This window comes from Triturus cristatus, chromosome 4_2 (genome assembly GCF_964204655.1).
Source record: "Triturus cristatus chromosome 4_2, aTriCri1.1, whole genome shotgun sequence".
Taxonomy (NCBI): domain Eukaryota; kingdom Metazoa; phylum Chordata; class Amphibia; order Caudata; family Salamandridae; genus Triturus; species Triturus cristatus.
The window spans coordinates 95,385,345-95,403,133 of NC_140586.1; positions in this window are offsets into that span (position 1 = coordinate 95,385,345).

A 17,789-nucleotide genomic window follows, 5' to 3' on the forward strand; every position below is an offset into this window, starting at 1 on the left:
GGCAAGGGGTCAGTGAAACCATGCACCGCAAGCAAAGCTACACTAACCAATAGATAATCATACCACAATGTGTATGCCAGTCAGACAAATGCAATACCTGCCATCTCATAGTGACTGTGAACTGTGTCATGACATGCACCAACCTACAAACAAATAGAGCAAGCCAGTGGCACAAAGTCAAATAGACCCTGCCAGACTGTTTGCCACCACAAACACACCACCTCACAGTGCAGCTGACTGTCAGGAAGGAATAGTGGGGATGCAGGTGAAGTGAGTGTATCCAAAAGCATGATGGGGCCTGTAGTCACAGATAAGGCTCCCCTCCTGATTGGCCCATCAAGACCTCTCTGAAACATGCCCACATCACAGGGAGTGGAAAATGATTGACAAGATGGCTGACACTGGGTCCTGCTGTGGGGAGTACAAGGCCCTGCTAGGGGTTGTGTGCAAATCAGAAGCAGGACACCACTGACTGACATCCTGAAAGACAACTTGCACGCCCTACAATGGAAGCACGTTTCATGATGGGAAGGAGGACTGACAGCCCTGACCATACTTACCAGCATGTGGAGACACCCCCCCTCAACACAAACTCCACACAACTCACCGGGTACAATGCATTTACACACACCTCATTGAAATATAAGCAAAAGACACACCATACTGGGTGCTGCTGTGTGAAGCACAGGGGCTCACTTTGAACTTATAGTCAAACAAACACCAGGATTTCACAGTCAGCCATCTTGCCATTGCTGTCACACCCCCTCACAGGGAAGCAGAGTCAAGAGGGAGGAAGTATGGGCATGCTGGGAAGGGGGTGTAGCCAAGAGTATGATGGGAGTCGCAGTCACAGACAATCTACACCCACCCACATGGCCCAGCAAGCTCACACTGAACCATACTCGCCTCACAGGGAGTGGGAAGGGACTGACAAGATGTCTGACACTGGGCTCTGTCGTGGGGAGCACAAGGCCATGCTGGGAAATGGCCACCAACAAACACCAGGACTACACTGTCAGCCATTTTGCCTTTGCTGTCACACCCCCTCACAGGGAAGCAGAGTCAAGAGGGAGGAAGTATGGGCATGCTGGGAAGGGGGTGTAGCCAAGAGTATGATGGGAGTCGCAGTCACAGACAATCTACACCCACCCACATGGCCCAGCAAGCTCACACTGAACCATACTCACCTCACAGGGAGTGGGAAGGGACTGACAAGATGTCTGACACTGGGCTCTGTCGTGGGGAGCACAAGGCCATGCTGGGAAATGGCCAACAACAAACACCAGGACTACACAGTCAGCAATCTTGCCTTTGCTGTCACACCCCCTCACAGGGAAGCAGAGTCAAGAGGGAGGAAGTATGGGCATGCTGGGAAGGGGGTGTAGCATAGAGTATGATGGGAGTCGCAGTCACAGACAATCTACACCCACCCACATGGCCCAGCAAGCTCACACTGAACCATACTCGCCTCACAGGGAGTGGGAAGGGACTGACAAGATCTCTGACACTGGGCTCTGTCGTAGGGAGCACAAGGTCATGCTGGGAAATGGCCAACAACAATATCAAACTCTGTCCATGACAAGCAGGGAAAAAGCAGTGTACATGCAGGCATCTGTTCGAAAAGTAGAAAATATCATGTTTGTGAACCATCGATGCATGTAGAAACATAACTCACATTGTGTGTCTCTTCCAAACACAGGTGGTGCTGGGCACCCAGCACCAAATGATGAGGATACCCAGTCCCAGACTCTGGCGGACACTGAGCTCTCTGGTCTGACTCTCTCTCTGTCCTTTTCGGATGACAACGTCCAACCTGGCCCTTCCGGTTTGAGCCATCATGCAGCACCAGCAGCATCAACATCTGCACCCCCTGTACCCACGCCTCCAGCATCTGGACACCGACAGGGCACCCCCGCCAACACGGACAGACCAAGGCCAATCAACACCCACAGCACAGGGACACAGGACCCCCCGGAAGCTACAGCAAACACCACCAGCAACACAACCCAAGGGGTCCCAGTGTCACCTGTGCGTCCCGCCGCTGGTCCTGCCCATGTGGAGAGGGGTGCTGCGAGGGGTGGGAGGCACAGGGTGCGCCTTGCAGAGGGGTCTGGACTGCATGATGACCCCCACCTGGCACACATCTTAGATGCGTACCAGCATAGCACTGGAGGATTTGGCCAGGTTGTGGGTGACCTGCAACACGAGCAGGTCACCCACAATGCCCGCATGGAGGCCAAGTGGGATGACATTACTGCGGTGCATCGGGACATACTCCAATGCCTCTGCCAGATCAACACCAACCTGTCCACACCCCCCTGCGTGGGCACAACATCTGTTGCAACACCATCTGCCAGCGCCACAGGGAGGGAGGAGGACTCTGGCGGAGAGTCCCCTGCACCACAGAGGCCTGCATATGAGGATCCCCCCCAGAACAAGAGGGGTCGTCCAAAGAAGGACATGATGACTGAGCACATCCCCCAGGGCCTCTAAACCTGTTCTGGACAATCTCCTTTGTGCGCAACCTGTTCACCTTGTCCAATCGCACACAACTCGCCCACTTGACATGGAGGGTTCATGTTGGGCCAATGTAGCAGATGACTGTGGACTTTACTCTGGACATTTCATCTACCAGCACTTCCAACTCCAATGTGAACTTTGGATTCCCAAACCAATGTACAGCACCCACCATCCTGTGCACCACCCTCTCACATGTTTGTAAATAAACTCACCAGTACACCATACTTGCCTCTGTTCTGATTCCAACTTGTCATGTTCAGGGAGATGTCGATCTGCTACACAACACAGCGCATGCCAAATACTACAACAATGTGACCAACGTAAGGTGAGTCATGGTGATGTGACACATGTGAGGGAGACACACCACTATGGCACCACAAAACACACTCACCATGGCCATGTTACTCATCACACACAATGACGTTGACCTGAAACGCATTGGCATGCACAGACACAACACCAACCCCAGTTAGTGGTAACAAGTCCACAGGTGAGGTAAGCAGATGTCACTCAGATGTGGGAAGACAGACAATGCACATGAGAAAGCGTAGCACAGGTTCATTACACATCAGCAACACATTTATTCCACAATAGTTGCGCGGTAATTCTACGTAACAGTGGACACACGCTCTCAATGTGTTGGAGAATGGAAGTCCAGGGATGTGTGGTACATCAGTTGATGGGAATTGTCAACTTCCACGCTGGTGTTGGCTTCTGTGTGTTGGGGGTCAGTGTTGACCACACAACAGGCAAAGTACCCTGGGAAGGACAGACACAAGACACAGTCAAAAGCACAGACGAACAGGAGAGGAATGCAATACACATGATCAAAACATGTTGCAAGACACCTACACAAACACTAGTTAGCAGTACTACCCTATTGTGGAGTACACACCGCCTGAATGGACACATCACAGCACGCATCCAGTCAAGTGGCACACAGACACACTCAGACAGCAACAGAGCTGGCACAACAAATTCCAGGCTACCTCCATACATTCACATAACAACCCTGGAAACTCACATTCAGGTGAAGAAGTTGTTGATGAGCTGTGAGCGGACGTCACCCTCCTCCTCATCATCACTGGCATCTTGGCCAAGGCCGGGATCCTCCACAGGTGCCGGAGGTTGGTCATCGTCATCGCCATCCTGGATGAGAGGCACCTCCTTCCGCACTGCCATGTTGTGTAGCATGCAGCAGACAAGGATTATTTTGCACATCTTTGCAGGCTCATATGGGAGGGCCCCTCTCCGGTCTTGTCCAGGCAGCGAAAGCGGCTTTTCAGGAGGCCGAATGTCCGCTCAATCACCCTCCTGCTCCGACCATGTGCCTCATTATAGCGCAGCTCGGCTGTTGTCACAGGGTTCCTGAGGGGTGTCAGCAACCACGGCATGTTGGGGTATCCGGAGTCACCTACACACACAAAAATGAACAGGTAGCTGAGTTTTGTAGGCGTGCATAATACAACATTGACAAACACACACAATGAGAAACAGTCAGTACACACCGACAAGCCAGGCATGCTGAGCTGGCATCTGTGACATCAGCGTTGCAATGCGACTACTCCTCATAATGTAGGCATCGTGCGCAGAACCAGGGAACCGTGCACACACGTGTGATCGACATGTCAGCAAGACAGACCACCAGAGCATTGATCGAGTGGTAGTGCTTCCTGTTACGGTATGCCTGCTCATGTGCCTGTGGTGGTATCAGGGCAACATGTGTCCCATCAATAGATCCGATGACGTTCGGCATCCTCCCCAGTGTATAAAATGCATCCTTTATTTTAGGGAGTTCAGCTGGGCTCGGGAACTTGATATACAGGTCTAGGAAATGCAACATCCCCTCCAAGACATCGCGTAGCACCCGAATAAACATTGTTTGCGACATCCCACCAGCAGTAGCCACAGTGTACTGGAAGGTACCAGTAGCAAAGAAGTGCAGGGCTACCATCACCTTCACCTCTGGGGTCAGTGCTGTAGGGTATGTCCGGCCAGGTAGCAGATGTGGCGCCAACTGCTCTGCCAACTCCGCAATCAGTGGCCTGGTGAAGCGGTACCGTGTGATGCAGTCGCGTTCCTGCATGGTTGCAAGGTCTGGGAACGGCCGATGGACAGCTTGTGCCCTGCAGTACAGAGATGCACAAAGGAAGATTGTCAGTTCATCCACGCATGTGGCCATGACCATGATCAATATCACATGCTAGATCATGACATTACACAATGTACTGAGGTGTGTGCTGTTGGGCATGGACACATATGTCACCTACATGACCACCACCTCACATCTCAATTCCACATGTCCACATGATTCCCATGTAGTGCAATGGCCAATCATCTGGCTGTGTCACCCAACCTATGTGCTGCTGCAACGTTCCAAACACACACCACAGTGACAAGTGAGGCCTCATGTGTCCCAGGCATCACAGATCTTTGCCATGCAGAAACACATGGTCCCTGTATTGCCACATCGACACAGCAATGGACATGGCGTATCACGCACACACCACAAGGCAAGCGTAAGTCCCACAGGTAGTGGCCACTGTTGTTCCTGCCGGCCCTACACGTACGTCTCTTAGACACACACCCCATCAAGGGTGATGCATATACCACATGGATGTGGAGACTGTCACCCATTGGGCACATTTGATAAGACACATCTGAGACACAACATGCACACAGACTGTGGGTGCACATAAGTATTGTGGCTACATGTCTCACTGTGACGTACATGCCATCACCCCCAGGACTCAAGGTATATGTGACATGTCCTAAACATATCCAACCTGACACTGTGTCTGTGACTCATGCCCATTACTGTACAATTGCACATCACAGTGGTAATGTGCACAACACACAAAGGATTCTGCCCCCATGTACACGTGCACAGCCTGGGAGTGGCTGCACAAAGTGCCAGCCAAAAAAACAGACGTGGCCTCCCTCAAACACCCAGGGAATGCAGCCTTACATGCCATGGGACACTGTGTGGCCAATGCTGTAGTGTGGTAAGTGTGCACAGGTGTCCCTGGCCAGTAAATGTGTGTTGCATCTGGATAATAGTCACACCAATGAGGTCCGACGCGGGTGACAATGCGTCCGCATTGCACGGGGCATGTCCGAGCCATGCGTATGCTTTGTCATTGAATGTAATGAGGTCCGACACGGGTGACAATGCGTACGCATTGCAAGGGTCATGTCCGAGCCGTACGTACGCTTTGTCATTGAATGCAATGAGGTCCGACGCGGATGACAATGCGTACGCATTGCACGGGTCATGACCGAGCCGTGCGTACGCTTTGTCATTGAATTCAATGAGGTCCGACGTGGGTGACAATGCGTACGCATTGCACGGGTCGTGTCCGAGCCGTGCGTACACTTTGTCATTGAATGCAATGAGGTCCGACGCGGGTGACAATGCGTACGTATTGCACGGGTCATGTCCGAGCCGTGCGTACGCTTTGTCATTGAATGCAATGAGGTCCAACGCGGGTGACAATGCATACGCATTGCACGGGTCATGACCGAGCCGTGCGTACGCTTTGTCATTGAATGCAATGAGGTCCAACGCAGGTGACAATGCGTACGCATTGCACGGGTCATGACCGAGCCGTGCGTACGCTTTGTCATTGAATGCAATGAGATCTGACGCGGGTGACTATCATGCATACGCATCAGACAGGCATTGTCCGAGACAGGCGTATGCCTTGGCCATTGAATCGTATGGAGACGGGTGCATGTGTATATTCAAAATACGCGTTGTACAGTCAGTTAAACGAGCCGGGCGCACCCATTGGCTCCGGACTGTCATGGAGACGGATGCGGATTCAAAACTTGTACGAGTTGTGCACTGGAAATTCTGTTGGATGCCTACAACAATGTTGCAGTTTCAAGTGTTCCATGAAGGTGAAGATTTGAACGATGCGGAAGGCGTGTACAGCAGCTTGAAGGGGGTAAGTCCATGCCTGATCTGTGTACTATGTCTGACATGCTAATAGCAGTCTTTTGGCCTGGTCACACTTCCACATTACGTAGGTCTTGGAGTCCAATACTCATGTCCCTCAATTGTGTGATGCACCCTCCTCATCTGTTCCACAGGTGTGGCCCCTACAGTCTGTTGCTTGTGTCACTAGGGCACTGTGTCCCTGCAGTCAGCTATGCTTCAGCTACCGGTCAGCATCTGTTCCCGTGACTCTGTTGTGTGTTTCATGGGTGGGTCAATCGTTTGCACAATGCCTGAGATCTGACATGTGATCTGTGTGTGCCCTTGAGACGTGTTCCAATTGCTGGTCTGACTCGCAACATGTGGCTGGGGTATTCAAAACAAACCCATGCAGCAGGGGACTCCATTTTTTGGGCCTCAGGAGTATGTATACCAAGAATGTCAAACTTGCTTAGCCACCTGACTACTGTCCAGGGCCTAAAACTGTTTCACGTAGACCTGGCCAGTCATGCCTCCTCAATGGCATTTAGAAACACTCTGTAATCCCACTCCTGTGTATGAAATTGCAGGTTGTGCTTAGTGACATGTGCCCCAGGTGTCTGCCTCTGTGTCATTAGGGTGTGGCTTGTTGTTACGTACAACTGGGGTGTCCATGATTCAGAGGGTCAGCATGACATCTGAGATGTGACTGTGAGAGACAAGACCTGTGTGACATATAGGCGTGTGATCATCTGACAGCGCACAATGGTGTATGCAACTGTGTCCTTCATGCAGCTGGGTTACATGCATGGCAGACTGTGATGTGTTAATGTACAGGTATTTGTGTTTGCAGAGGCTCATATGCCTGATTTGCATGATATGGGGTCTTCTTGGTCCTGGTTATGTTGTTTGCATGGGATGGGCAAGTGCGCCGGTCATCTGCAGAGTTAGCTTTACCCCTGAGCTAGAATTGTGAGTCAGTGCATATTGTTGTTGTCTGGATGCCCTGCCCCTGTGACAGGAGACAGTGTTGACTGACTTTCAGGGCATCCCAGTGCCATGGCATTTAACTTGCTATGAGTGATCCTGCATTGTGTTCAAGTGTGCACCATGCACCCCATTGTGGCATTGCCCATCAGAACATGAGAACATCATAGTGTGTTTTGCTGGCATGCATCACAAGCATGTGAAATGAGTCTCTGCCCATCCCTTCATCCAGACACCTGTACTGAGTCAGTAGCAAGTGATGTGCTGTGTGTATAGTGACATACTCCTACATGTTCACTTACATGTACAACTAATGTGTGGGTGGTGCATGTTAGCACATCGGGGTGTTAGCATCCACCATGCAACAGACATATGTGTGAAAGTCAAGGAGGGATATGTGTGCCATGGTTGATGTTGAGAATGACAATTGGCTTATTCTAAACAGTGTTGGCACTTTGAGCTGTGTTCAGCTGATGATGCCGGGGCTTGCCCTGTGATGTGATGTACTCACTGTGGTGTGTGCAGTCGGTGCAGGTGACTGATGTTGTTCTCTTACTTCCTATTCCTATCCAGATACATCCACGGCCACAGGAGGGGACAGCTCCATGGACCAGGAGGAGCCACAGAGCCTTACAGGGACAGAAGGAGAGGAGTCGGGTGGACCCAGTGGCACGGAGGGCGAGTGGAGCCACACAGAGGAGTCGTCAACAACATCCCCCCCCAGCTAAGGGCCACAGCAGCTCTGAGGATGACTCCCTTGTGGAGGTGGGTGTCAGCAGCCACCAAACCCCAGCTAGTGAGGCTGTCCCCGCAACCACCACCACCACCACCCTCCCATCGGCACCCATCGCAGAGGTCCCTGTGGGCTCCCGTGTTCGTGAGCATGTCTCATTTGTGCCAGGCACCGCACTCCCTGCCCCTGTGTCCCCTGCTGCCCTGAGTGAGGAGTCTGTGGACTTACTTAGACAGATCCATGTAGGGCAGACGTTGATGCTGAAGGTCCTCCACGCACACACAGGTCTGTTGACACAACTGGTGTCATTCATGGAGGGCATTTCCTCAGGCATGTCTGCCCTACAGAGGACCAATCAGTCCGTGGCCTCCTCCCTGACGGCAGCAGTGTCCCTCCTCCAACAGTCCCACACCCCTCCACCACCCACGATTCCTAGCAGCCTACCTGGCCCAAGCACACACACACCCAAACCAAGGTCTAGACGTGCACACAAGCAAGTGCAGGGGACTGATACCACACTCACAGAGGCTGGTTTACAGACACACACAGTCATCCACAACCACTCCGCAGTCCTCCGAGACTTCTCCCTCCCAGCCCTCTTCCCTTGCATCACCTGCAACCCCATCTCCCCAGAAGCTCTTCCTCTGTGACCTTGGCCTCTTCCCCACAGACCCAGCAGATCCTGATTACAAGGGGAAGAGGAAGTCCCCACACACCAAGGGGAGTGCCCCTCACACCCAGACACACTCCCCCAGGCGCAGTCAGACAGAGACCCCCACCCGCAAGTCCCCCCGGCGCCAGAAGAGCAAGACCCCCCGCTACCATGCAGCTCCAAGGCAAAGTCTCTGTCCTCCATCCCCCAGCCACCACTCCAGAGGTTCCTCCGCCACTCCCTGCCCCGGGTTCCCCCACCCACAGATACACCATCCCCAAAATGCTAAGGCCATCCCCCCTAGCACTTGCTACTCCACACCTGGTCAGACGGTTGGTGCCACTAATGTGGGGACCGTGTCCCCCCCTGCCGACCTCACCTGCCCCCCATTCTGCTCCCATGGATGTAGGCACTGCATTGGAGTCCACAACCACCCCGTCTGACTTGGGCACTGCAGTGGTGACCCAATCCACTCCATCGGACCTGCCCACTGGAGTTGTGCCGACACCCACCCCATCTGACTTATGCCCCACAGTTGTGACAGCACCCACCACTTCAGTCAGCTCCACTGCAGTTGCAAGTGTCTCGCCTGCATCCACCACCTCTTCACTACCTCCTTCTGCTGCACCCTGATCCTGTCCTTGCGGTGCCTGGCCTGCTCCCATGTATGCCCCCCCGAGGGGATGACCCCGGTCCTTAGCAGTGCAGGCAAGTTGTCACTCTACTTCACTCCTTGGCATTTGGACATGGTCTGGCCATTGGCCTTTTGTTTGAACAGACGTTTAACTTTTAATATGCTGAATAAAGCTTTTTTCTTTATCCCTGTGAACTAGATTTAGCGGTACATTACGTTCATGATGTTTAACATGCCCTTGCACCTGTGATGCCTGGTTTCCAATGTTGAATACTGATGTGTTGCTGTGAGGTATTCCCTGTGGTCCATGAGATATGTATCCTATTCTGGTGGGTATCCATGTCATCCTTTGCAGCTACTTGGGTGTGTCAGGATCAACTATTTGTGGACATCTCTGTGAACATTTCATTTGCATGGTCACATCTCTGGCTTGCACCCCTGCACATATGATGTGCTTCCCATTGTCCAATGTGTCACTCCACAGACTTTGTGCTCATCAACACTGGACCTACAGGTGTGGGCATCATTGGTATAGGAGCAACTGGGTCCTCTGTTCAACTTGCTAGACATATGTTTTGGGTATGTGCAGATGACTTAGGGGAGACTTACGTACCCAGGCTGTTGTGACCAGAGCCTTCATTGTGTGGTAACTGATGGCTGACTGACCAAGTGTTCTGCAGACATGAGTGAGACGTGCGGTGAATATGTTTGGCACAGCTGGGCTTCCATAGGAGTTGGGTCCCCTCAAGTAAGTGTGTTGTCCAGTGACATGGCCTGGGCCCATGGTGTGTGTTGTATGAGCATGTGTGTGTGTGTGTCCACATCCCTGTTCATACACAGACAGTGTTGCCTTGATATGTTCCTGTTGTTGATGCTTGCTGAGTGGTACTGGGTTCATCCCACTACTTTTCCAATGGGCTACCAGATGTGTGGATGCATGACACACTACTGTTAATTGGTGTATCGTCATTGGGATTTGTCAGTTCTGAGTGGTGATGATGTTGTCAGACACAGTGGGGACACATTCAGGGTTCCCCAAGGCACCTGTTTATTTGCTAAATCATGTAGTTGTCAGTAGGTGGTACCTTTCAGTGATTGAGACATTTGTATGTGTGTGTGACTGCTCCTACTTGTCGGGTTCATGGCTGCAATGCTGGCAGGTGTCAGCATGTGTGCCTTATGGTTCTCCTTGGCTTCTGCATTGTCCTGGGACTGTGGCAGGGATTCTGAAGGTTACGTGAGCTTTGAGGTCATGGCCATGTACCGCATACTGTGCAGTATGTCTGTCATTCCCCAGGGTTGTCAACTGTCCTTGTGTGATCTGTCTGTGCACCTTAGTTCCTCCCAACATTCCTGTGTTGTCATGGGTACATGTGCAATGTCACCTGTCCATGTGGGCTTTACAGATACACATTGTTGCAGTTCAGGGTGTGTGGTGTTGAGGGTGCACTGATGTAAATGTTTGCATGGATGGTCCCCTAGCTCCCGTTTGTCCATGGATGAGGGACCATGCTGAATGATTTGTGTTTGTGTATGTGTGATGTACGTTTGTGGCACAGGACACATGTCTGGGTTTCCCAGTTTGTACGACATCTGCCTTTGTCATCACAGTGGAGGTATCATGCATGCTTGTGTCACCCCAATGTCTGGTCCCTGGGGGTAGTGGTGTTGTGTGTCCGTCTCTTGCTGTGTAAGTTTGTGTTCATTCCAGCTTGTGTCACATGTGTCTGTTGTGCTCTCTCTCATCTCCCAATGCCTGATTGCCCACTGAGGGTGTACCAATGATGGTTTACTTTTGTGTGGCACTGTGTCCACATCTGTGTCACTGTGGTTCAGCCCCCCTCATGTGTTGTGTAGTTGCCTGGGGATACTGTGACACACACACACATACTGTGTCAGATGTGCAGTGTGAGGTTGCCTATTTGTGTTTGTGCATCTGCACCAGTGCATTGGTATTGCTGTTGTGGGCCTTTGTCTGGATGGTGTTTCTGTGATTTACCCTGCTGTCCCTGTGAGTCATATCACATCATTGTGCACATTCATCCAGGTTGTTAGGTGCCATTGCTGGTATGGAATGTATGTTTGTGAGCTGACACCTACAGTCTACACATGTTGTTTTTATTAGTGTGTCTATTTTCGAGATGTGTGCATGCTTGGTGATGGTCACTTCTGCTCTTGTGTCATTGTACACTGTATGCATTGTCAGCCCCCATGTGTGGTGCTTGTCTGCACATGGCCGAGAGTGTGTTATGTTTTCACAGCACAGTTAGCCTCACCACATCTCTGTGGGAATGGGACACAACCACTAGTTTGCCCCAGAAGTGTTTAATGTGTTGGGAGCAGGGATCATACATGCTGTTTGTTATTTGCAGCTTTGACCATGATGACACTTACCTTTTGGTCAATGTGATGAGGGGGGGGTTTAGTCCCCATCACCACAATGCTCAACATCTGCTGCATTTTGGAAGCCCACACTTAACTTCTGTTCTACACAGTGAGGGGGTGTTCTTTTTACATTGCCACAGTGCTATGGTGATGCTTGCCTTGTGTATGTCACACTCATGTGTTGGTCACACATGTGCTGTTAGTTACATTGTATGTTCGAAGTCATAATCACTGTTGTGGGCATTTGTCACAGAATACACACTGTTGTCATGATGTTAGGGGGGATGTATTTTGAAGACATACCTGATGTTGGAGTATGCTGGATGTGTTGCACATCACCCATCCTATGGGTGGGGGTGGCAGTAGTGATGGGCAACATAAGCCCTATGGCTGGGGGTGGCAGGGTTGATGGGCAACATAGTCCCTATGGGCGGGGGTGACAGTAGTGATGGTCAACCTAAGCCCTATGGCTGGGGGTGGCAGGGGTGATGGGCAACATAGGCCCTATGGCTGGGGGTGGCAGTAGTGATGGGCAATATAAGCCTTATGGCTGGGGTGGCAGGGGTGATGGGCAACACAGTCCCTATGGGTGGGGTGGCAGTAGTCAGGGGCAACATAAGCCCTATGGGTGGGGGTGGCCTGGGTGATGGGCAACATAGTCCCTATGGGTGGGGGTGGCAGTAGTGAGGAGCAACATAAGCCCTATGGGTGGGGCTGGCAGTAGTGATGGGCAACAGGTCCCCTATGGGTGTGGGTGGCAGGGGTGATGGGCAACATAGTCCCTATGGGTGGGGGTGGCAGTAGTGAGGGGCAGCATAAGCCCTATGGGTGGGGCTGGCAGTAGTGATGAGCAACAGGTCCCCTATGGGTGTGGGTGGCAGGGGTGTTGGGCAACATAGTCCCTATGGGTGGGGGTGGCAGTAGTGATGGGCAACAGGTCCCCTATGGGTGGGGCTGGCAGTAGTGATGGGCAACAGGTCCCCTATGGGTGAGGCTGGCAGTAGTGATGGGCAACAGGTCCCCTATGGGTGAGGCTGGCAGGGGGGATGGGCAACATAGTCCCTATGGGTGGGGGTGGCAGTAGTGATGGGCAACAGGTCCCCTATGAGTGGTTGTGGCAGTAGTGCTGGGCAACATATGCCCTATGGGTGGGGGTGGCAGTAGTGATGGGCAACAGGTCCTCTATGGGTGTGGGTGGCAGGGGTGATGGGCAACATAGTCCCTATGGGTGGGGGTGGCAGTAGTGATGGGCAACAGGTCACCTATGGGTGGGCGTGGCAGTAGTGCTGGGCAACATATGCCCTATGGGTAGGGGTGGCAGTAGTGATGGGCAACAGGTCCCCTATGGGTGGGGCTGGCAGTAGTGATGGGCAACAGGTCCCCTATGGGTGGGGGTGGCAGTAGTGATGGGCAACAGGTCGCCTATGGGTGGGGCTGGCAGTAGTGATGGGCAACATAAGCCCTATGGCTGGGGGTGGCAGGGGTGATGGGCAACATAGTCCCTATGGGTGGGGGTGGCAGTAGTGAGGGGCAACATAAGCCCTATGGGTGGGGGTGGCAGTAGTGATGGGCAACAGGTCCCCTATGAGTGGGCGTGGCAGTAGTGCTGGGCAACATATGCCCTATGGGTGGGGGTGGCAGTAGTGATGGGCAACAGGTCCCCTATGGGTGGGGCTGGCAGTAGTGATGGGCAACAGGTCCCCTTGGGTGGGGGTGGCAGTAGTGATGGGCAACAGGTCGCCTATGGGTGGGGCTGGCAGTAGTGATGGGCAACATAAGCCCTATGGCTGGGGGTGGCAGGGGTGATGGGCAACATAGTCCCTATGGGTGGGGGTGGCAGTAGTGAGGGGCAACATAAGCCCTATGGGTGAAGCTGGCAGTAGTGATGGGCAACAGGTCCCCTATGGGTGTGGGTGGCAGGGGTGATGGGCAACATAGTCCCTATGGGTGGGGGTGGCAGTAGTGAAGGGCAACAGGTCCCCTATGGGTGGGGCTGGCAGTAGTGATGGGCAACAGGTCCCCTATGGGTAGGGGTGTTAGTGGTGCTGGCCATGCAACCCCTATGGTGGGCTGTTGTTAGCGGCCATGATGTGGATCCCCTGTGTGTGTGTGTGTGCCATTTTGCGGGTACGTGTCATTTGTTTATGTGGTAGGTGTCTAACTTACCGCCTGCGCCATCGGCATCGGTTCCTGAGCCGGTCATAGATGAGATGTAGAGTACTGGTATGACCTGCGCGATGGGATTCATGATGTGTTTGTGTCGTACACGCTGCTTGTTGCTCCGTCCTGTACCTGCTGCAAGCTGGCCCGTCTCGTAGCCGTGTGTGGAGTTGTGGCATGAATCATAGCTGATATGCTTGTTTTCCGGATGCTGTGACGTCCTGTACGTGGCGACCAGTCCAGCGCGTAGGAAGTACGCATCGTACTTGTCATGCCGGAAACTGCTATGGATACTGCTTCTGGGCGACTCGTTTCAGCGTTAGGAGTTACGGCTCGGACGGAGAATGGAGCTTCAATCACAGCCTACGTGTTGGTCGTGTTTTTGGCAGTTATGCGCATCGTACTTACTCTACAGGACAGACCGGCTCCGGGTACGTGTCGGTCACACGGTAAGGCTACGGACAGCTGTCCGACCGGGTATCGGAATCGGCCCCTTTATGTTGAGTTGTGTTGCGTTTTATGTTGTGAAAAGTTTTGAAGACTTCCGGGAAGTAGGAAGTTGGTTGCCCTGTATGTAGATGGGGGAAATGTGTGGCAAGTGAAGTTGCACAGTGCATTGTCTGGTTTCGAGGTGGTAACATCGTCGTGTGTTATCTTTAGGGACATTTTCCGTATGAACTTGTGTGATTAAAATAGCAACAGGTTCTCTCGTGAAACTCTGGCCTTAATGCTCTGGAGCAGTGTAGTCTCCACATGTGTTTTATCCCCAGAGAAACGGGTTAGCCTTTTTGCTTGTTAGAAGGGTAAGGTAGAGGAAAGTGCTACTTTATCGGCGAAACAGAATAATTCTGTGGTAGGGTAGAGGTAAGCGCTGCCTACTGGAAAAATACAGAATTCTTGTGTACATGGACAAAACTATCTCTTTGGTTTAGCGAAACAGGCAAAGGAGATGTTTTATGTTGTTACTAACAGATTTTAATTAAAGAAAACGTATGAAAACGTTTGCCGATAAAATTTTGTAAAGGAGGGGTCAGCAGAAGCAGGAGTAGCAAGAAAGGCTGACGTCAGAAAGACCGCGCTGGGATTGGTCAGCTGTAGAGAGACTCAGCTTTCACTGATTAGTGCTCTAGTGTGAGTCGCGCTCGGATTGGAGAATTGCCGGTGTGACGTACACGCCCAGGATTGGTGAGTTAGTGTGAGTTGCGCTAGGATCGGAGAGCTTCAGGAGTGACGTAGATGCCCAGGATTGGTGCATTAGTGTGAGTCGCGCTGGGATTGGACAGAATACGGAGAAGCTGTGAAAAGAAGTGATTTACAAAGCCTAGTGATTAAGAACGTTGAAAAGTTGAAAATGATGTACTACGACCCACCTGAAAAAAAAATATCATGGTTTGGGAAAATTAAAACTTTCTTTAAGAAGGATAAGCCGATTGTGACTAGGGAAGGTCAGATACCTCCTCCACCGAAATCGCCTGCATCTTTTATGGTAGCGAATTATGGGTACCATACATGTATCTGGTTGGAGAATTGGGCAAAGTATACCAAAGATGATGGAGTACTAGCGTTTCCAGAAAGTGGCTTGTTCAGTTTGGCGGTATTACGAAATTTGAGAGAAAGAATGATGAGGTTAGAACGGCAAAGTATACCAAAGATGATGGAGTACTAGCGTTTCCAGAAAGTGGCTCGTTCAGTTTGGCAGTATTACGAAATTTGAGAGAAAGAATGATGAGGTTAGAACCGAAACCCAGACCTACTCAGTTTGAGGCTTTGACGGAGTGGGAAGAAGAGATGTATGACCGGGAAAGACATCGGAGTGGAAGAAGGTATAATTACATGTTTGGTAGACATTGTGGTCAGGAAAGTCATGATGACAGAATGAGGAGATGGCGGAATGCGAATATGACTGATGGTATGTTTCCTCTGAGAAATACTGAAGAGACAAGTGGCAGAAAATGTACAGAAAAGAGAAATAACACAGGGTCAGAAGGTTATAGATATGGAGTGAGTGAATCAGAAGATGAAGTGCTGGAGGACATGTTTAATAAAAACCCTCCCCCCGTATCAACCGAATTCTTCGTTGCTGACGCCGAGTGCGCCGGTAAAAGAAACCTTGATAAATAAAAATCTTGAGCAAACGCCACCTAATTTGGGGAAAATTAATCCATTTAAAGATTCTGAAATGCCACAACCCGTTAGAACCGGAAATGAAAGTTCAGTTGAGTTAGCTAGAACCACTCTGGAATTAACTGAGAAAATTAGAGAATTAACTAAAAATATGGAAGTAGTGACCGTACCTGTCACTATAGGACCAGTGATGCCTGTCTTTAATAAATAGAAAGATAGTGAGCATTGTTTAACAGTTCCCTACAATTGCGGTAGACAAATAGAGACAGAAAGAAGTGGCTCTGGAGGGAATGCATGGAAAAATATGGCAGAAACATCAGGTTTAAGTACTCCTAAAAATGTTACTGTAAATCAAAGTCCAGCAAGTAAGACACTTATGACAACAGAATCAGCAACAGAAACCCCAGAGAGGAATACGGATAAAATAAGAAGCGAGACAACCCCTGTAGGTCCCACTTCTGAAGACTTAAGTGATTGGTTAAGAAGTTTACAGCAAAAAGATACAGAACCACAACCTTTAGATGCAGCGAAATTAAAGGTAACAAAAGAATTAATCGTAGGAACAATTCCAACTGAAAAATGAAAAGCATATCAGGATGAGGAGCTAATGTTCCTCTGCAAAAGTTTAACTTGGAGAGCGAGAACTTTGCATGAAAAATTGGAAGAGACAGCGAGTGAAATGGGTATTGACTTTGAGAAAATAAGATCATTACAGAAACCGTATAGGGTAGATTTTTCCGAAAAGGATATTGAAAATTTGAATACTACAGGGAGATTGACTCAAATTAAAGAACTGATTGCCTTGCTAAGGAAATGGGGTGATGTAGATAGGTGGAAAAGTAGATGGTTCCGAAAGAGAGAGGAAACGACAAATAAGGCTTTTTCAGCATTTCCAGTGAGAGAAAAAGAGCCAGTGGTAACGGAATGTCCCATGAGGGAAATCCCAGGAGGAGGTTATGTACATGTTGCTAGGACTAGACAGGATATTTTGTCATTTACTAATGATTTTCCAAGGTTAAGAGAAAAACCAGTTGAATGGTACCGACAGGTAGAAAGATTTGTTAAACTGTCAAAAGTACCGTGGATAGATCTGAACGGTCTTTTTGATATAATTGTACCTGCAGATTTATGGGCAGAATGTAAAATTACAATACATTGGTCAACTCAAGAGTATCCTAGGGTCTCTAAGACAGGAGCCCCTGATACAGAAGTAATGAAAAAATATGATCAGGTAATAACTTTTTTGAAAAATAAAGTGTCTCCAAAGGAAACGGACTAGGTAAAAATTGACAGAACTCACCATGAGGCTAAAGAATCAGTTCATGCATACTATGAAAGGTTGCTGTTGGCTTTTAAACAATATAGTGGGGATGAGAAATTAAGTGAGAAGGATCTGAGTCATTTTGTGTATAGATTTGTCTATGGTTTAAGGCCTGAGGTTAGTGAAATGAGCAAACAACATACAGTAGATTGGCAGAATAAAAAGATAGATGAAGTGTTACGACATGCAAAATATTTTAGTGATGAAATTGAAGCTAAACAACGTAAACTGAAAGAAAAGGCAATGTGGGCATAAGTTAAGGTAGCCGAAAGACAAGAAGCTTAGCTGATTGAGCAAGCTAATGGCATGGGCCAAGTTAAACAAAAACCTAATATTGGGAAAGGAAAGAGACAA